Source organism: Pleurodeles waltl, chromosome 1_2 (assembly GCF_031143425.1).
Source record: "Pleurodeles waltl isolate 20211129_DDA chromosome 1_2, aPleWal1.hap1.20221129, whole genome shotgun sequence".
NCBI lineage: Eukaryota > Metazoa > Chordata > Amphibia > Caudata > Salamandridae > Pleurodeles > Pleurodeles waltl.
In genome coordinates this window covers 1,156,543,250-1,156,565,348 of record NC_090437.1, presented here as the reverse complement: position 1 = coordinate 1,156,565,348, position 22,099 = coordinate 1,156,543,250, and positions in this window count along the sequence as shown.

Below are 22,099 nucleotides of genomic sequence, written 5' to 3'. Positions count from 1 at the left end.
CAAACCTGGCCGAGGCAGCCTGCCCATAAAGGAAGATCAGACTGTGGTGTTGTTACTGGTGGAGGAGTGACTGACACTCCTGGCGGAGGGGGAATACCGCGGTGATTGCGAATCCTTGGAGCAAGTGCCATGTGGTGAGCGGAGGAGGCCTGGTCGCTGGGTGGGGAAGAGAAAATGTTGCCACACGGTCGAATGCAGATCCCCTGGACCGGACAGCTCGGTGCTGAAGCCACTCCTGCTTGTGAGGCATAAAGGAGAAGAAAGAGCATGGAACAAGAATCTCTCCCCAGCCCCCCTTTGTGCGAGATGGTGCAGGCCGTGTCTTCGTGGCCTGAGGACCCCCTACAACCCCTTGTGAGGCCTGCATGAGGGGCCACTGCCAAGGGGTGAGAGCTGGCGCTATGGGGAGGCTGGGGTTGACCTCTTAGCCGATGTGAGAACTGCCCCAGGTGGAGGCTGGCACTGGAGCCCACACTGAGAGGTGATGGCTTAGAAGATGGCTGCCCCTCACCTGGATGCCCTTTCATTGTACCGGCACAGCCCAGGGCCTGAGCGCTGACCGGGAGCTAGAGTGCAGAGAAGAGGAGCAGCGGCGGAATGCCCGAAAGACCAGTAGTAGAGACTAGAGCCTGCTTCCTAGAGATAGGGGCCCAGCTCGCTGCCTGGGTGCTAGGGCTGATCTTCCGCTGGACTGGGTGGTGCTGCTCTGGAGAGATGAGCCCCCCATGGCCTTGCCATCACCAGAGGTGCCTGGAATTCAGGGGATCGCCTTAGCCTCCTATGGTGGGCCCGCTGACAGCCCCTGGTGGAGGGGGTGCATGAGAAACCAGGAGAGACCTCACTGACGGGTCACCACTGACACCGAGCTATAGTTGCGAAGCCCTGAGGCTATTGTTATGCTGAGGGCGAACTATATTTATTTGGTGGCTGGTCAGGCCTGTGCACCATATGAGGAGGGAGCCTGGCCCTAAGATTTCCCACACTTCTGGTACCATGGACAGCCAGGAAGTCGGGGAGGGGCTGGCGGGCTGGGGAGAGGCTTGCCAGAGCCCAGTGCTGATAGCCCGGGCACTAAACTGGGGAGACAGCCGGGCCTGCCTGGGCTGCCTAGCTGACTGCTTCTGCACCCCTGCAGGGGGGGGCATGGCAGAGGCACAGGCCCGCATGGGTGGTTAAATAGCATGGAGGCAATCAGAGCCTTCGCCTCACATAGCACACAGTAGAAACTCCTACCCAATACTTCGCACACCACTGGGTTCCCTCACTGCCTGGTGCGCCCCCTCAGGAAAAATCAAATCATGGGCAAAATCATGGGCAAACACTCCCGTAAATGGCCCATCAACCTCAGAGAAATGCCACATAGTGGATTGAGCACTGGGGCGAAGCAGGACACCCCCCCATCTGATGCAGAAAATCCTACACTGGACCCAGCATTACAAGACATATTACAAGCCATCACAGCCTCACGGGAGGTCCTTCAAACCAAAATAGACACTCTGGGTTCAGACTTAGGCCGCCTGCGTGACAGCCACTGGCACCTTGCTGAATGGATCACAACCACTGAGAGAGAATTGGCAGATGAACTTCAGAGCTGACCCCACCAGAGCAAAGCTATCCCCGATGGAGTCACGCCTTAAGACGCTGGAGGCCATGGTCGACGATACTGAAAACAGATCTCAACTGAATAATATTCGCATTTTGGGCCTCTCTGAGCACCTTGAGTGTAACAGCATGGTCAACTTTTTAGAAAACTGGCTGCGCACAGAGGTGGCTCCAATGGGGCTCTCTGCATTTTATGCACTAGAACGGGCGCATCAGGTATTCACGAGGCCTTTGCCACAGGGGGCGCTGCTGAGGCCAGTGGTGGCCTGACTGTTGTATTACATAGATCACAACCACATCCTGAAGCAAGCCAGACAACTAGATAATATCACCATTGAAAACAACAAGATAATGATTTTTCCTGATTTTTCACGCAAGGTCCAGCATCAGAGGTCAGCATTTGTAGAGGTGAAGAAGCAGCTCCGAGAGCTTTGTGTGTCTTACTCCATGCAGTTTCCGGCACGATTGAGAGTAGTCACCCCTGAGGGCATTTGCTTCTTCCATACCCCCCAGGAGGTCTGGTCTTGGATTGACCTTCAGCCATGATCTGGACCCAGCACGACACGGTGGGTGGGCCCACCGCGAAGGCACCCTCGCTCCCCGAGGAGCTCACCAGTGCTAACGATAGCAGAAACAGAAAGAGAAAGGAAGAAAGTAATGGAGGCAGTGGTCTCGCTGAATGGCTCCAGCACTGGCCCACCCACGCCATCCCAACAAATCAAAGATGATAGCTCTGACTCTGATCATGGATCCTCGTCCTCGGCGGTGTTGAATGTCCGCCTTCCACAGGTGACTCCCAGAACTGCAGATAAATTGCTCTAAATGTAACCCATAGCAATTGGAGGGCTTGAGTGTAGGGAGGAGGAGACTGTGATACTTATCAAAGCCCTGAGAGAGATGGCACTTGAGTCATCCTGAAATATTTCCTCCCCTCCCCACCTCAGACATCTTTCCCCCTTTGCTCGCATGGGTCAGATGGGGGCTTGGGTGCTGACACTTGGGTACCACTATGCCAGTTCCCCCCATCGAGGTACTTAGCGTGCTTTAAACTATTTTCACGTTTGGATGGACGGGGTTCAGCTTGTCATCCTTGGGAGTGGGTGTTCGGGGTCACTGTCTCGTATGATTTTTGTTATCATTACAATGCTCATAACTAAACCCACTCTGAGACAGTCACCATTACCAAATGTATCACCTAGAGGAGTCAAATTAACTTTTAGACTGATTTTATTACTATCATGGAGACCAAGGCAAGCTACAAAATGATTTCCTGGAATGTAAAATGCATACACACTATGTCAAGGAGATACAAAATATTCTTCTACTTAAAAAGGCAGAGTGTCCATATTGCCCTCTTTCAGGAGACACATTTAACGGCTAAAGAGGGGTCAGCCCTCCAGGGAAGATGGACGGGCAGGTATACTACACCACCTTTTCCACTATTGCTAGGGAGCCTTAATATGGGTTAGAGCAGGAGTGCCGTATCAGCATTACACCTCCATGGCGGACACTGAGGGCAGGTACCTAGCCACAGCCGGCAAACTGAATGAAAAAGACATCAACATCATAAATGTATATGGACCTACTGCTGAGCAATCCACCTTTTTGACACAGCTGTCGACCTGACTGGCCCCCTTCTTCACATATGACACCGTGGTAGGCGAGGACTTTAACTGTTTTGCCGATCCTTCTCCGGATCATTCTCACTTCCCTCTGCATGGCTCCCCCATGCACCACACGGCTCGAGCATTCACAGACTGGCAGTTAAACTGGGACCTCATAGACTTGTGGCGCACCAGACACCCCCATGTTAGAGATTATTCCTATTTCTCCCCTATGCACGAGCTTCATGTACGACTTGCCACCTTTTCATGCCCAACTACCATACAAATGCTAGTGCAAAATGTTAAATATCGCCCGCGTACATTTTTGGATCATATCCAGTTCTCATACATTTGACCTGGCGCAGACCATTGACCCAGATATCCACTTGGAGATTGCAACCTGAGACAATAGAAGATCCACTTTTTCAAGCCACCATTAGGGAGAAAACCCACACTTACTTTGCGGAAAACATGGGTACGGTGGCCACCCCCCCACAACTGGAGTGGGACGCCTTTAAGGTGATGCTCCAGGGATATTGCTTGTCCGAATCAAAGGGAATCCAGACCACATTGCTCAGGGAACTTTGTGATGAAAAGGATAAATTGCGAGATAGCCAGGAGCACCAGTACAGCTCTGTTGCCAATACATAGCATTATCAGCTGGCACATTTAAAGAAATTACATGCTTGTACAGGCCATTACAAACTGACACATGTGGCGCACCTGATAACTTTCAGGCTTGATGGGAAGAAGACCTGGGGACTCCCATCACGGAGAGGGCCTGGGAAATTATCCTTGAGCGAATAACCAAGATCTCAAGAAAAGCCGCTTTAAGCTAATTGGTTTTTATATACTTCACAGGGCCTACCTCACCCCTGAGAAAATCAATAAATATTCTGGAATCACTGACATCTCCTTCCCGAGATGTGGATGCCAATTTTTCCCAAATAACATTTTCTCGTCCCTTCATACTTGGTGGGAGTTACTGCACTATTGATTAGGCTTGCAGAGAGGCCTGTTCCTACCTCCCCAGGCGTTTGTCTTAGTCACTGTTTCCCCCACACTGCCAAAAACGGGGTCACCAGCAAATTTCAAGACCTAGCATTGGTCCTAGCCAAGTGTGAAGAAACACTTTTATTGCGGGAAGCTTCACAAGGCATCAGTAAACTGGACGATGCCGAGACGTGGGGGTGATAGTGGATAGCCTAAAGCACATAGATCAGCACTCCCACACAGTCACCCCAGTGGCTTCCCGCTCCCAGGAGGCTCCAGCCATAGTCCCCTGACAGTTACTGGCCCAGAGACCCCAACTCTGGTGACTGACACCCCAATTTCACATGACATCATCTAAGCACTCATACTTCAATACATGTTGAACTCATGATGAATACTATAACAATGCATTGCCTCTTAACCTGGCTTCCCATTTGTTGGGATGATTGTTGTCCATTTTTATTTTTGTTTATGAAAATCAATAAAGTGCGTTTAGTGTCACAATGTGCCATTCAAACAGGCTATTGCCAGCAGGCATTAGGACTTCACAAATCAACTCCAAAAAACAAATTAGTGACAGAATTTTAGCCAGAGATTGCAGGCCTTCATGTATTATAAAAGGGTTAGGTTGTTGATGATGAGTGTAATCGTGATGGGGTTGTAAGGTGTGCTATACCCTGAGCAGCAAAGGACCCTAAGAAGATGAGCTTTCTTGCTTCAAAGGGAAAGAGAACAAATGTACCATATCTACTAAGATATGGCACAATTTTTGTCTTCCTCAGCTCTGGTGCACTTTTGGCTGCCATGTGCCAATGCAAACACCTTTGCACAATAGTGCAAGAGTGTGCACATTCTCTAAAGAATAGGTTCTGTACTGGAAGAGGGCTCTTCTAGTATAAAAACTATCCCATAAGACTTTTCCCAGATTGCATGCTTTCTAAACAATGCAGTGCATGTGCAAAACTGGAAAAATAAGAAAAAATAAGAATATTTCTCCTCATCACCCCTCATTAGGAGGCTAAGGTTGTGGTGCAAATCCTGGTCTAGAAATCTTAGTAGGAATTGCATCAAAGCCCATGGGTGGTTTCATGGGAGCACCCATGTAAAGCCCATGGAAAGCCCCCTTGATGCAAAGTAGCACATAGTAGTACATAGCACCACTTTGTGTCACTTTGAGGAATTTTCAAAGACAAATACTACTTTGTGTTGGATAGTAAATACCACTCCAAATCATTGCAACATGTTTGCGTCCCTTTAGCATTAGCATTAACAAAACTGGCTAGAGTGTCTATTAATGGGATGTTATACACTGAGTGTGAAATAAGAGTTAGCATGTACTTAGTGGGGCTAAATGGGTACTGTATGGTAAGTACATGATATGCAATAAGTATGGGATTGAGTGATGTGTGTAAGCACAACTTGCAATGAATGTGTGTGATGGATGTATGGCGTGGGGGTGCTGTATTGGACAAAAAAATATTTAAGAAAAAGCATGACCCACATTTGGAGTCAACCACTATTAAAACTCACAAATGTTAACATAGCAGTTGCATTTCAATATCTCAATCTGCAGTTTTGCTTTTGTCATGCAAAACTAGTCTGTTCTTAATCCCCACTATCCAGTTACACATGCATGCCACATATAAAGGGTGGGGGTGCATTGACAGAGAAAAAAAAAGTTGTTTTGAAAAACTATTTAAAATAAACTCTGGTTGGAGTCAGCAAGGAAGTGCCTTCTCTTTCATTCTTTGCCAGCTACATGTCTTGTTATTGCTAGGCTTGGCACCTGACGGTGGAAAGAGTCTGTCTAGTGTGCGTTGTCTGAGGATGACCATTTGCAGGAGTGCCTAGAACAACAGTGGTTGGTGATATTTTTAAGTTAAGAGTGATGTTAGATAATCAATGAAACCAAGATTATGGGATGTTGGAATTGTGTTGGTTGGATCTAACAAGGATACATGTTGACACTTTTATTTGAGAGGTACATATGTACTATAGATTTGATATTTTCTAAATTACCGTTTCTAATTCTGCCAGCAGATTGTCCACAATGTGTCCTAGTAGACATTGCCTCCACTGAAATTCCTAGTTAGACTGTAACCAATAGGGAAATAAAATATCCTAACACTCAACTAAATTGGTGTGGTTATTCATGACTGGAAGGTCATGGTGTGTTCAACTTATTGACATTATTAAGCAATATTGATAAACTTTGTTGATTAATTATTGTGAATACTGATTGGGTTATTGAACTATTGATTTGTGATACCAAAAAGATATCTCAGACTGGGAAGTCCCCGAAAGTGGTCCAAAGGTTCATCGACCTAAGCGTGTCTCCTTGTAAGTTTACTTATCGAGGCTCTGACGCGCTATCAGTTTTTGGTAGCAGTGCAAATGGTTGGGCCCTTTGGGGCCCAAGTGCGAGGCACTACGGTTTGATAGAGTTGATGGTTCGAAAGGTCTGGTAGAAATTGATGGGCGTAGTTTGGAAGTAAGAAAGGTGTATCAGAAAAATCGGGGTTTGGGAAAAATTATTCTTTTCAATTATGCAAATTGGAGAGATGATGTGCCCCTAAGTCCCAAATGACTTTCCCGGAATCTCGGAGCTTGCTGAGGGAAGTTTGAGTATGTTCTCGGCGTTTTAGTGATAGTGTGAATGAAGTAGATTTTGCGCTTGCACAGCTTATGTATACCGCATGTGAATTGTGGAGTTTGTGAGGATTTTAGGCCAGATGATGATGTTTTAGTAGCCACCTCCGAGACCAGCGCAGTTTGAGGCATTAGCGATTTGGGAGCTGATGGCAATACGACAACAGCAACAGAAATTTGAGAGGAGAATGAGGAAAGCAGAGAAGACACTAGCGGAGGCTAGGTGGGATAGTGCACAGAGAGTTTGGAGAAGGGAAACAATAGATGGAGTTAGGCTGTTTCCAGCAATAGATCAAGAAGGTGAAGACAAAGGGGGAAAACCACTTGTAAGACTGACAAAAGTCATTCCAGAAACAAAGAGGCTAGGAAGCCCTGGTCAGAGGTAGATGACCGAGATGATGATGAGTTCCTTAATCAGTTACTGAATGATCGACTGCCGCCATATGCGATAGATGACAATAGACCAAGTACTAGTACATGTCCTGCAGGTTCGACCCAAGAAAAGGTGACAACGAAGACGATACAGGTTAGTCCTGTCTCGACACCAATCCCGGTACAGAGTAGTTTTAGCGTGTCCACTGCCCACGGTATGCAATCTCAGCTGCAACCACCACAGGTTCAGAGACTTTACCCCGATGTCCCAATTTTAGAGACTACCACGAATCCGATGGTGCAGACAGACCAAGTATATGGAGGACCAAAGTTGATTCAGACTGATCCCACTCCACCCTTACTGCCCCAGGTACAGCAGCAAATGGTTCCGAATTATACTTCGGTCACAGGGCCGCAGTCAAACATGGCACCAGTGATGAACCAGAATATGGGAGTTTATCCTCCACAGGTTTTGGGGAACAGACAGGCACCAGCTGCCATATCTTTGCCTATTACGGTTGGTCCACCAGTACCATTGTATGCGCAGGCGAAGCCTAATGTATGCGATCAAGGGGTAATGACCCAAGAGATGACAAGATGAGGGTTTGTAGGAAACTCCCAAGTGATGACTTCAGTGGAACAGACGTTTGAAGGATCTAGATCCCTGTTAGACTTCAGTCCGATTGGGGCTCCTCCGGAGGCCATGAGGCAGACAGGTTTGAGACTGTTAACTCCGCAGGTCTCGAGTGTGAATATACCGCAGACACCTTTAGCGCAGGCTGGGAATATCTCATTACTAGGTTTAACAGCACAACAGCTGACCGACTGGTTAGACAAGCTTAATACTCTACAGACTGCTCCGGTGGTTGCAGGGAGAATGGAAGGAGAACAACACCTGAATTTTGTGAGGTTGGGCATGGAGGCAAATGAACTGGTTGAAGGGAGCATGGGTGTGAACAGGTTAGAGTCATACACGGAAGCAGAATTGAGATACTTGTGTCCAAAGATAACTAAAGAAGTGAGCAGGGTGCACCAGAGGTTGGCAAATTTGGCAGATAATGGCATAGATTTAGAAAATACCAAACATCTGAAGAGGAGTTATAGGTTAGATTTTGAGCCTAAGGATTTTGAACACATGATGTCTACTGGGATGAAGGCACACCTCAAGGAAATACTGCAGAAGGCACAAGTTTGGGGAGCCTTAGAAAAGTGGGAAGGCAGATGGGCGAAGAAAAGAGACAAGAGGAAGAGTGACTGCATAGAGCAGCCAGCAAGAGCGTTACCGGACACCAATACGGTAAAGATGTTACCAATGAGAGAGACTGCTGGAGGGGTTCTCGTCCGTGTACCATGGACTAGAGGTGATATCCTATCATTTACGAATGATTTCCCCAGGCTGAGGGAGAAGCCAATAGAGTGGTATCAGCAGACGGACAGGTTTGTGAAACTTGCGAAGTGCCTTTGGGAAGACCTGAATACTCTCTTTGAGATCATAGTTCCAGCTGATTTGTGGCTTGAGTGCAAGAGAAGTGTGGATTGGCCGACTGAAGAACCGGCAAGGGACAGAGTCACAGGAGCACCGTCTCCTGAGGTGATGAAGTATTTCTATAAGGTGATTGAGTTTCTGAAATCGAGAGTTTCGCCGAAGAATATTGATTGGCAAAGGATTGATCGAACAACTCAGGAAGTCAAGGAGTCGGTACATGCCTACTATGAGAGGTTGTTGAAGGCGTTCAAGCACTACAGTGGTACAGATTGTTGAAGCAAAGGACATGAATCGCCTTGTGTTTAGGTTTGTTGAAGGGTTGAGACCTGAGATTAGCCAGATGATTAAGAGTCACTTGATTTTCTGGCAAGCCAAACCAATTGACCAAGTGTTGCAGTATGCGAAGTATTGTAGTGACGAAATAGAGTTAAAGCAGAGAAAGTTGAAGGAGAAAGCGATGGTGATGCAAATTAAGGCAGCGCAGTCAGGGATGCAGGGAGGTTGTCTACAGCAGATGTTGCAACAGCCGCAAGGAAACAGGATGTTTCAGGTGCAAGTGAGAGGCAGAGGTCGAGGAGGTTTTGTGAACAGAAGTCCAGATTTGAACTCTGTAGTGGTTCAAAATGATGTGCAGGGTATGAAGAAGATGTTACCTTGTCATGCTTGCGGGGTCGTTGGACATTGGAAGCGGGAGTGCCCAATTATGATGCAGGAAGGTGTTGTTCAACAAAGCAATGATGTCAGTTCATTCCAAATTGTGAGAGGACCGAGATTGAGAGGTCCGAATCCAAATAAAAGTTTCAGAATAATACTAATCAAATGCAGGGTTTTCAATCCATGCAGCAGGTGCAGATGCCGCGTATACAGCTGATGCAGCTACAGCAAGTGCAACAGCAGGTTCCTATGCTACCTAGACAGCAAATGCAAGTGCCTTTAGCGCCAATGGGACAGCAACAGGTGATGCTTCCTCAACAGGTCACAGGCCAAAGAATGAGCCAAAATAACACAGTGCAACAGTACCCATTGCGTGGTGAGAATGGAATAAACGATGAATGGTCGGATGAGAGCTCGGATAGTGAAGACTGCAGGCTTGCAGCGTCCTTAGAAGTAGATCGGGAAGGGCCCTATGTTCAGGGAAAGGTAATGGGTCACAAGGTTTCATTCTTGGTTGACACAGGAGCTACACGCTCTACAGTCAGAAGTGCAGAGGTTCCGAAACTGCCCCTTTCAGGACGGACAGTTAAGGTAGTGGGAGTAGCAAATCAACTCCTGACTAACCCGATCACGGATCCGGTTCAGGTTGAGATTGGTACTTTCCAAGGATTGCACAGATTTGTGGTTTGTGATTCAAGTTCCGTGTCAAAAATATTACCGCCGGCTAAAGCCATTTTGGTGCGCGGTGCGGGCGTCATATTTATACTTTGACGCACGGCGGTGCAAACAACAGGTGGGAGTCATTATTTTTGACGCACACCGCGGCGTCAAGTCGTGAAGGAAAACTACGTTAACGAGGCGGAAATGACTGTGGGTCGATTTACGACACCACAAACCGGATATGCGCCGTTTTTTTTTACGCAATACCGTCAAAAACCCCAGCAAACACAGCCATTTCACCAGAGGAGAGACAAAATGGATCCCAGATGCCACTACAGAACCCCGGGAAGATGACAGCAGACCAGGAACCAGCCAGGAGGACCCACACAAGAACCAGGACACATTTAAGAAGAAAAGAAAGTATTGCTTTAGTGCAGAGGAACAGGAAATTCTGGTTAAAGAGGTGACGGAACACCAGCACCAACTGTTTGTCACATCAAAGTTGCCAATCAGTAGGAGAGAGGCCATATGGCAACAAATTGTCGACAAGATTAACAGTGTGGCTGAAGTACGCAGAACAGTCATCGAGTGCAAGAAACGCTGGCATGACTGCAAGCGCAGGACAAAGGAAAAGATAGCCAGGAACAGGAAGGCAGCACTGCAGACTGGAGGTGGGAGTCCAGCACACCAGGAGGCCCTGGACCACATGGAGGAGATGGTCGCAGCCGTCATCCCTGAGGAGATCGTCACAGGGATTCAAGGACAGGACAGCGCAGACTACCAGGAGACAACGCACATGCAGGGTAAGTCGCATGGGGAATTATAATGCACTTATGTCAACTGCAACCGGGGTGGGGGGATACCTACTACACATTGCATGTAAGTCATCATATACATGGAGTGGCATGGGTAAAGGGGCACGGCATGGGGGCATGGCCTGCACAGACAGAAGCTGGGGCACACCATTACACTACACCAACAACAGTCCCATGGGGGCATCCTGTCATGCCAACGATGGAGCAAAGGGAAAGCCAAGACAGGAGAGAAGGCCACTACGTCAAACTGACATCCTGGCACACGTCAGCCAACATACCCCCTACATTAACTAGGGCCCTATTAGCAATTCTCTAGCATACAGACAACTGCAATGTAACTGCGACAACAGTTGCCACTACCACCTCTGCTCTGTGTGCAGCTCAAGTAGGCAATGGCAGTAACCTCCCCATGGATCATACACACCTAAATTAGGGGGTGAGGATGACAACTGCAACAATCCCCAGAAATAAGACAAAGGCCCCAGTACTCTCAAATGTCAATGCCCATAGTTGTCACAAACATCAGCCAATGTAAACAACAATAGGAGCTACACAGCACTAAGGACACACCCATGCTGCATATGTCAGGGTCCATCCTGTGCCTGGGTAACAAGGCAACATCCCAAATGTCATACTGCTCAGACAACAGCATTGAGGAGGGGACACATGTTACTGGTCACTGAAATACACCTGCACAGTCAGAGGAGGAAATAGGACACTGATACGACTATCAGGGCAATCCATTGTAACACACATTCCCCAACATCAGCAGGACACATTACCAATGTCAACATCCATATCGGATCATAACATTGCCATTCATAGGATATGCACCATGTCAATTACATTTAAGTCGATGTGAAAGATCAGAGATTGGGGCAGGTCCAGATTGTTAAGTGTGCTGCCAGGGCCATCAGTACACCCACAGCCAGTGAAAGGTCTCACCATGAGAATGGATGTACACAGAGGGTCGAATAGGAAAAGGATGTGGCAATTCTCTATTTGGCAAAAATCAACCCCTATAGGCGATGAGGCTGACAAGTCTGATAACTCAATAACATACATTTGACACACAGGTGGGCCATAGGCCTGGAAGAATGCCCATCTGAAGGACTGGAGAAATTAACACAAAACAAGATCACAAAGTGAATTCATCAAAAGGCAAGCACGTCACATCAAAATTGCCACAACACAGACACACTAATTGTACCCTGTTTCATTGCAGAGGAAGATGGATCTCCTGCCGATATGCCTGTCCCAGATTTCCCTGATGACATGGATGACGAGCCGATAAACATTCCCCAGGAGACCATCCAAAAGTCCCTTGAAACCCTCCAGATCCCACCTTCAGTCACAAGGAGGAGCACAGAACAAGCAGCCATCGCAGAGGAACCACCCACCACCCCAATTGTAAGACCTGCCAGCTCCAATACAGCTGAGGACTCAGATGACACTGGCACCAGCTTTGAGAGAACTGTAGTTGGAGTACAGCGGGAGCTGGCCAAGGAGGTGCGGTGGGGATGCAAACTATGGCAGCCAGCCTAGAGGGGGTGCGTTCGTGCATGATGTCATCTGCAGATCAGGCAGCAGCTATGCAAGCCCTAACATCTATCTTGCAGGAACTGCAGAAAACCCAGAAGGAAATCAGCACAGCTGTAATACAGTTGACCCAACACCTACAACAGCAATCCTGTCAACGCGTGCACGAATGCAACATTGAACCCCTCAGGGCCGACCTGGCTGCCTACCATCGTGATGTGGCTGCTATTCTCAAGAACCAGCAGGCCCTCCTTGCTGCAGTACTGCCCTTAAGACCTTCACAGGGAGCAGCGACCGGGATGTCTGACTCCACGTCTTCTAACACTGAGGTGTGTGTTGCTCCTTCACAACCACCACCAACAAGGACAGAGGAGGCAACACACATATCAGAAGAAGAAGACATGGAACAGATCACTTTCACACGGAAAAGTACCCGGAAGCACTAGTCCCTGCTACATGGCCAACTATTACCAAGGTCCTGCACTTTATAACATGCCAGTCTTAAACTCTACTTAATGACTGTTCTGCTTACCACTGTATATCTTGTCAGCCTGCCCAGTGATTGTCTCTCTCTTCCTCATTGGAAAATCCTGTCCCTCTGCACTGTCTGAAACATCACCCCAGCATGTCAAAAGCATTTCCGTAACCCCTTGTGTAGGATCACAATGTAAGATGTCACTATAATGAACTCACAATCATGGACAATGTACAGATAGCACTACAGCACTTTTCAATAAATAGCACTTACACAACAAATCTGTCTCTGGGTAATGTGACATATCAACTGTGCAGTAGATAACTGAAATGTGCCTACTGTCAAATTACATAGCTTGTCAATACAACTGTCCTTATATTATGTAGTCTGATAATTCTGCACAGTGCCCATGATTGCATCATGCTCTGCCGATCCTGAGGGACATATCTGATGAAGTGAGAAACCATACACCATCATGCTGTGTTGGACAGAATAATGCTTCCTCAGGGGATATCTAAGTCATCAAATAGTGGCTGCAAAATGTTGTCACCATGCAATACTAACACATATAACAGTGCACACAAATCTAAGCAAACACTACAAAAACTGCATGAATGAAGCTGTCTCAGTTTACATACTAATAGGTACTCATGCTGAACTGTGTCACAAATGACGTATGTGAGTCATGAATACAAGAATACAAGAGTGCCTACGAGAACTCATCTTATAAGGGTGTCCTTGATCATCACACTGCAGTCAGACCTAAAACTGTTCCCCCAATACCAAGTCTGGAAGCACTGTTTGTGAGTTAGAAAAAATACTTATCGACAGAAACACATTGGGATCCATATTAACTGTGATTGGTGGTTGCAACAAATGGTGCAAACTTTGCAAGGTAGCTCTGGGGTAGCTGCCAATCTTACAGCTCAGTTGGGATTTGTTTGTAGCATAGGACACAAATGTAATAGAACAACATTCATGTACACTAATTCCAAGCCCATGATCAAGTAGCATTTAACACATACTTTTAAGGGTTAACTATATATTTATTAAATGCTAATCACAGAAGAGGAAACAGGGAAAAGTCTTACCTACCCTAATCTACCCTGACTACTCATTACCCACAACTGTCCCTAACTAACCTAAGCTACACTTACTTATCACATGTAACGAAACGTTCTAAACATCTAACCCCTACCCCCCTTATGAGACGGGACACATGGAGGACAACACATACTAATCTAAACACATACTATACTATCCTAAACAAATATATATTATTTTGTGTTTTTATTTTTAAATTTTATTTGTTTTTGTTTTACACACAAGAACCCCATCATAGCCCCCCTCCCACCCACCCACACATGTAATAAGTACAAAATAGAAACAAGCAGGCCCCCCACCCCACCCCACACCCACTAACACTAACTAAACTAACAGCCTATACTAACCTAACACTATGCCCCCTAAGCCCACCAACTATAAGAACAAGGAAAGAGGAGGGAGGGGAGGGTATCATGTCCATCAAATAAAGTGTCTAGAGGTTGGTCCTCCGGAGGGTCCTCTTAATATCCTTGACCCGCCGTTTAATGTGCCGCACGTCCCGGCTCAGGTGGCTCACCTTGAGCAGCACTTTGTCCATCTTATGTTCAATTCTGTTGAAGGCTGCAGGGTCAACAGATGGAGCAGTGGCAGTCTGTGTACCGGTGGAGGAGGTCTGTGTGGGCTGTCCTGCACCGGTGGCAATGCTGGGGCCAGGAAGTCCTGCAGATGTTGGACCAACAGTGGCAGCTGTGGGTGGGGCCACCTGGCTCTGATTGGTGGTTGTGCTTGTGGTGGCTGTGGTGGGCAAAGTAGGCCCACCCTGTGGGAAGGCTCGCCATGCCCCAGAGGCACGTTCATGGCGATATCGCCGGGCCATCCTCCGGAACCCCGACTCCACCAGCAGGATGTGCTGGTATCACATGGCCCGGCGCTGAAATTCATGGACCTGGTCTGGAGTCATGTTAGCTGCTGTGAAGACAAATGCAGATATGCTACATTAGTAACTGCATTGTGTGAAACGGCACAGCAAGTTAATCAGACATTACATCTACTGTACTTGTAACAGCTCATATCACGATACAGAGCATTGAATGTCCCTGAGGAAGTATATGGCAGGCCAGACAACAAAGGTTACATCACACAAAGCACATCCATAACCCACAAGATGGGTAACAACTGGCTTTGACTTGCAATCTGAGTTCTGACAGTTATCATCTAAGAATCATGCAGCATATCCTCCACCAAGAGCTGGGCTACAAATGTCAGTGTACGGAAAGCAAAACTAAAGCCACATGGTCTGCAAGTTGTAACTGGACTTGCCAGTATAGTACCAAGTGCCAAACCTGAGTGTGTATACCAGTATGCAACCAAACCGTCCCTTATTCACATGTATGTGTAACATACTGGTAGCATCAGTACTAGGTACCCCATTCACAAACCCATGGCCGTGTTTGAGGGGGGGCGGTGGATACACAACTATAATTTGCCAACAACATGTACACCGAGGAGTGTATAGGAAACTCCACACATGTTTGTCTCTACAGACACACCACTGCTAAGGTCTATCTACAATTAGGAGTCAGCAAACCCTAGAGCACTCATAGTGTCAGACATGTCAGGAAATGCAGAACTTGGTACACAACATATACTTCCAGTGAGGCCTGACTTACATCAGACACAGAGTTGCTAGAACACCCATGATCATGAATTGCATGCACACCTAGGCCATTGCACTCAGGTTCCACAGACTTGATGCACTACATGTGGAAGTACATGCTGCTAGGAGGTTCTACATACTGTTTCAAACTTACGTAGGTAAATAGGGAAGCAGATGTCTATTGGAAAGCTATTAGCTCTACCAATCTTAGAGAATGTGGGTCTGACAGGCTGACTAAATTGGGGATTACTTCCATTGCGACTCTTGGTGATACAAGTGTCATACACATGACTATCCCCTGTACTCACAGTGGGGCCTACAGGGATGTCCTACAATCCCTACATGATACCATTGGATACGCATTGGCAAACTCAAAACATGTGAGAACTGCATTCCCAATCATGGAACAAGTGAAAAGCTTGCCCAACGCATCACACCTTGCTATGCGTCCAACTCACATGAGTCCATAACCAGCAAACACATAACAGACATATCAACACTTACTGGAGTGGTCGGGGTCCTCAAATGTCGCCACCTCTCCCACAGTGTAGGGTGCCGGTCCACCTGTAAGGTATGGAAGGAAGAAATGTGCTCAAAATCTGAGCACAATGCAACAATTTCATAAACATATACAATGTGTAGGCTGAATAAGGAAATGGCAGCCTTTCAGACATGATGGTACTGCATCTGATATATCACGGCCAACTTGTACATAGCATGGGTCTCCTGTGACAGTTACACACACATATCTGCACACATACATTGGCCCTAACTATCATGTGGTTGCAAACATGCCCCAAAATTGGTGAGCACTAAGAAATATGGAGTGTAATCGTCTCATCATGTGCATCCAAGAGAGACATCCAAAGCCTGGTTACTTGAGGACTGTATTACCAGTCAAACATGCCTTGTGACCATGACACATTTATTGCACATAGGCCCAATGTACAGAGGGATGGCAGGGACTCTTGTAAGCCATCCTGTTGTTACAGTATAGTCAATTGATGTGGGCCAACTATGGTGATTTGCACCAACCATGGAGATGTGAAGACATGTGCATACACTTGGACTGCCATCCATATTTGGATTGTGGCTCAACTAATTCCAACAAACATCTTAAGATGTTAGCTGAGGGCACCTTACACCTTTTCACGATGTTTTCAAATCAAGAACTGACATGTATCCAAAAAGATCAAGGAACACAATAATCCCACACATTCATAGTACTTCTGTGAACGCTTTCCTTCCACACTCACCAGACTCACATGAGACAAATGTCTGAGCCACTTTGCTATTATCAATTGACCTGAAGGTAGCACTCATTTTCTGCATCATGTAGTGATTCTAAAGTCAGTCTAGCAATTGCGTCAACATAGTTGGCCTAAATGTTGGTACATCTGTACTTCTCTGTCAATAGTACCCTATATAGACATGATTGGCTCCTATTTTGTTAGCTGTTCTGACAAAAAGGCCACACCAATTTCCTTCATGGAAAAGTAACCTGTAAGTTTGCTGAGCACGTGCTACCTGACAGCTAGCAATTGTGATCCTTGCCATAGTGCATCAATGATCCCCTTATATTTCCCCAGCATTACAAACAGTCAGCAAGTTAGTTGGCAGACATTTCACTAATCCCTTGATGTCACTACAGAGCATTTAATCGTGCACATTAACATAAGTCGTACTCAACAGTGCCACCAATCATGATTCCCAGGTGGTCCAAGAGATCTTGCTCCCTGGTGATGAGGTCAGCCCACCGGTGCTTCAGTTGGTGGTCACTCCTCTGGCTGGCATACACACGCTGCAGGTGATGCTGCACCTTTCCCCACCGGATTCTGCGCGCCTCTGTCGGATACCCCTCTATGACCCTGCCCCCTGCCTGGATCATGAGCGGCAAGAAATGTGTCACCAGCCAGATGAAGCCTCCCAACTCCTCTTCCCCCATCCTGCCAAGACGTGGCCTACCAGACATACTTATAATTGACGATAAGGAATAGGGGAGTAGGGGTACAAAGACAGAAAAAAAAGTTAACCTAAACACTAAAAGAGCCCAACTATCCCCAAACTATCACTACCCACAACAGACTCCCGCAAACAAGAAAAACACAAGATAAATGGGCAAATGTAGACAAAACACAGTACTACAGTATACACAAACAATATTTATTTCACAAAAGGACTTTACAGATGGCACACAGGACAAAAACAGCACAAAATCTCAGGACAACACTCTCTACACAGCCACACAGTCTAGAAGGATCATAGACTGCAAAGTGAAAGCGAAAGTACACCCACTGTACATGATCTGTAAACAGGATATCCTATTACATCACTTCCTGTATGAAAAGTCCCGCCTTTTTCGCGTTATGCGTCATTTTTCATTTACCAAAACTGTATTTGCGTCATTTTTTTTGACGCACAGACGTGAATATTAACCCGCATCCACATAATGATACATGGACTGTACAAATATCTGGATGCGGGCTAAATTTCACTCCTGTGCGTCCAAAAAAATGACGCAAATACAGTTTTGGTAAACAAAAAATGACGCACACCGCTAGGGACGTCAAAATTACAGTGCATTAACTAGTTTGGGGCATTTTTACTTGTTTTTTGGTTATTTTACATTTGGAACACATCAGAGATTGGCTAATTGAAGACAGTATGGTGTTGATGGTGTATGTTCACATGTGTGACATCATACTGCAGCGGAACATCATCCACTACACCCTTCACAGTATTTGTACGTTTGGCTGACGCAATGGATGGTCATAAGTGTGGACTGCATATATGTGTTGCACTAATTGTGCATGTGTGGCATAACTAGAGGATAGCAATGTGCCGCACATATGTACAATACCTAAATGCCTTGGGCTCAAAGTGTGTGCTTTGACAACTAATGTGTTGGTTGACCAAATGTGTGTGTATCACATGAAGCATAATTGTACATATGGTTGTATGAATGTGACGTCCATGTGTCCAATCCTTAGATGCAAGTCAAATTGAAAATGAGCAAGGGCATGTGTTAGTCATACATGTAACAACACCCGTAAAGTGTACTTCCAAGTCTTACGGTCACGTACACACCACATGTGACATAGCATGCACCAGATGGATGGCAGACGCTTGTTCATGTCAATGGTCTACATTTTCTACATCCTATGTTCTAGAGTATTGGTAAGAGCTTCCTAGGCACTAGTTGGTGAATCCCACAGTGAGTCATACACATGCATTGAGGAAGTGGGTACCATGTTGTTTGCACAGACAGACAAGGGTGAATCTCATATGTATGATGACACCACAGTTGAGGCCATAGAACTGAGCCCCAACTATCAAGTGGCTGTGGTGGACCAGCATACAAGAGAGCACGTGTCCACATATTTCCAGTGATCAATTGCACATAGGTGTCTTGTTCAAGTGTGTGTTGTCCAATGATGATCCTGTAGATTGTTTGGGGTGTAATTTGTCACAGTTGGGTCCAGGACTCATCATGAGTTAGTGGCAGCTATTCCTGTAACTACTGAGTATCCTTGGTTGATCAATGTGAGTAAAGTAGATGTGGACATGTGAACGAACATGTGGATGGTCCCACCCTGTCACTAAAGACGTGTAATGAGACAGTCAACAGGGCAACCTTGGTGTGCTGGTTGAGATAATGTCTCAGGTGTCATGTTCCGGCAGGTGTCATTACAACATTTGTACACAGGTTGGCCTCTGCACTTCCCACTGCATCTGGGAACATCATAGCCTCTGTGCTGATTATTCTCGCAGCCATTCACCACACACGGCCCATCACTATGTTGTGCGCACTGTGATGCTGTGTGTGAACTGTCATGGTCCTGACATTTGTGTATTATTCATGGACATTATCAGAGGTTGCTGGTTGTGCTGAAAGCCCCGTAACCAATCCCTGCCTACAGCCCTGGGACACTGTCACACTTTGTCATTCATGCATAAATGCAACCCAGACAAGGGATGGGCCATGAATTTTGCTTTCTCAAGAGGATGTAACTCAAAAGGTACAGTTAAAAGGCAGATGATGCTATACAAGGTATTTGGGTATGCATGGAAGAAGCCCATGCCCAATGTCCCCTGATGAATGGCAGGTTTGCTAACGCAAGTGTGGTACATATATGGACACAGGGATACTTTAGTGTGACGCACAGACAGTTGCCAGTCAGGCTGACAGAATGGAAGGTGATTCAGGATCCAGTTACTTGACAAGTTACGTAATCAGTGGTCTGACTGAGACAGTTTTGAGGACAAAATATACAGTTGACATGTCAAACTGTGTACGTCCTGTGTTTTTGAAGGTGACAAATGAACCCAATGGCTGTATTACACGGCTTAATTAGTATCAATGGTTGACGGTGTGTTTGACAGAATGGCAACTCCTATGCTGTTCCAGGCATCATCAGGGGCAGTGCTTTTTGAAATGTGTGGTGTGCATGGAGGTGATCATAGGTGTGGGCTGCATCTGTTTCTCACCAGTCCTGTAGGTGAGACTTGCATTCTAAGGGCCAACAGACATTTTCACAAGGGGAAGCAATCTACATGTGCTAACAGGGCTTTGAAACTAGATGACAGTGTATAAGTTGACCTGACGTCTTTGCAGTCAGATGTTCTATGACAATGGCATACCATACGAAAGGGTGTAGCACACTGGTTTGCTAATGTTGGTCTGTGTGTGTAGAGGAGGTATTATCAGGGTACACATCTTAGTATTCCAGGGACGTCTTCCGACAGGTGGGTTGTGACCAGGTGCATGGGTGTGTAATGAGTTAGGAAATGGCCTGACATGTATATGGAATGTCATGTGCGCAATGCATGTCATATGTGTGGCACTTGTGCTGTCTATGTTCTGCTTCTATGGAACTCTAGTCACAGATAGTCCTTGCAAATATTGGATGCAGTTGGACTAACTGCTGTCAAGGGTCTGGTCAGGCATTCCTGTTACTGATGCCAAAGCACATTGACAGCCTCATGTATGAGGCTTGTTTTTCCCTTATTGAGTGATGATGTCTTAGTTGTGTGTCATATGCTGCGTTGGACCTTGCTTTCAACATGTATGTGTGAAGTAGTTGTGGTCCTCTGCTATTGGCCTTCAAAGGAGATATGTACATGATATATGTCATTAAGAGTGTGTGTGTATATGACCATTGTATGTTAGGCATCACATTAGCTCTGGGATGTTCCGTGTCCTACTCAGTATCTCAGCAATGCTCCATGAGGCAACACTCTTATTTTGATAAGTAGAGATGGTGTGCAAAAAGGAATAGCCAGACCATGATATGGTGATTGGAATTGGTGTTTATTTAAATTAGTTAACTAAAGTGGTGAAGGTGATCATATTCAGAAGGAATTATTTACAATCTGTTGCCGCCTGCGTATACCAGCGGCCGTGTTCTGTAGTTCCCCCTCCTGTTGCAGGCCAGCATCCTCCTCTTCCTCCTCTTCAGTCATGTGTGGCTCTGGTTCCAGGAGGGGAATGTTTCTTTTGATACAAATGTTGTGCAATATTGCACATGTGAGGATGATCCTACAGACCATCTCGGGGGAATAGAGGAGGCTACCACCAGTGATGACGAGGCAGCGGAACCTTGACTTGAGGATGCCGAAGGTCCGCTCGACAATGCTGCGTGTCCTCCTATGGGCGTCGTTGTATGCACGCTCTGCAGCAGTACTTGGGTTGCCAAAAGGTGTCATAATCCATGGCTGGATGCCATACCCCTGATCAGCTGCAAGAGAAAATAAATGGGATCATGTTGATGTAGCTGGCACTATTGAAAAGACCTTTCATGGCAGTAGTTGTCTTGTGTTGTCTGTGACTCTTTTGTGTACTAATGTGGCATCATATGCTTGTATGGCTGTACCATCTGCATTGTGTTGTTTCCTTGGCTGAACAAGTGTTTGCCTGTTGACCGTTTGTCAGCAGTATGTTTTGGGATTTACAGTACAGTGTGCCCTCCCTAGCATTGTGACTTGTGATACAGATGTCCCTGTGTCTTCACTGGGGGTGAGAAGATAGTTCCATACACAGGTTCAATTTGACAGTGTTGTTAACACGTTTATATCAAAGTACCCTGGAAATCGCATACCTTGAAACTTATGCAATGTATTAATGTAAAGGTCATTGGGACACTTACAATTTGCAAGGTGACATTTAGGCAACCACACTCATTAACGTCTTAACATTAGGCTGTACAGTAATTTCCGATGTGTGACAGGTTCAATGGTGACTTCAGAAACATGGCTAGCAATGTCACGACCTCAGTATGTTCCTGTTGACATGTTGCTGTTGTGGTGTATGTGTTGTGTGTTCTAGAGGGTTGCTGTGCAGTGTGTATATAAGTAGGTTTTTGTACTTACCAACAAGTAGTCCATTGCCATACTGTCCATCCTGGAAGTGTTCATTGATGGTGCACTGACGGAAGATGAATGAGTCATGTACACTCCCAGGATATTTAGCCACGATGTTGGTGATCAATCCCTGGTGATCGACTATGGTCTGCACGTTGATGGAATGTGTGTGCTTCCTGTTGCGGTAGA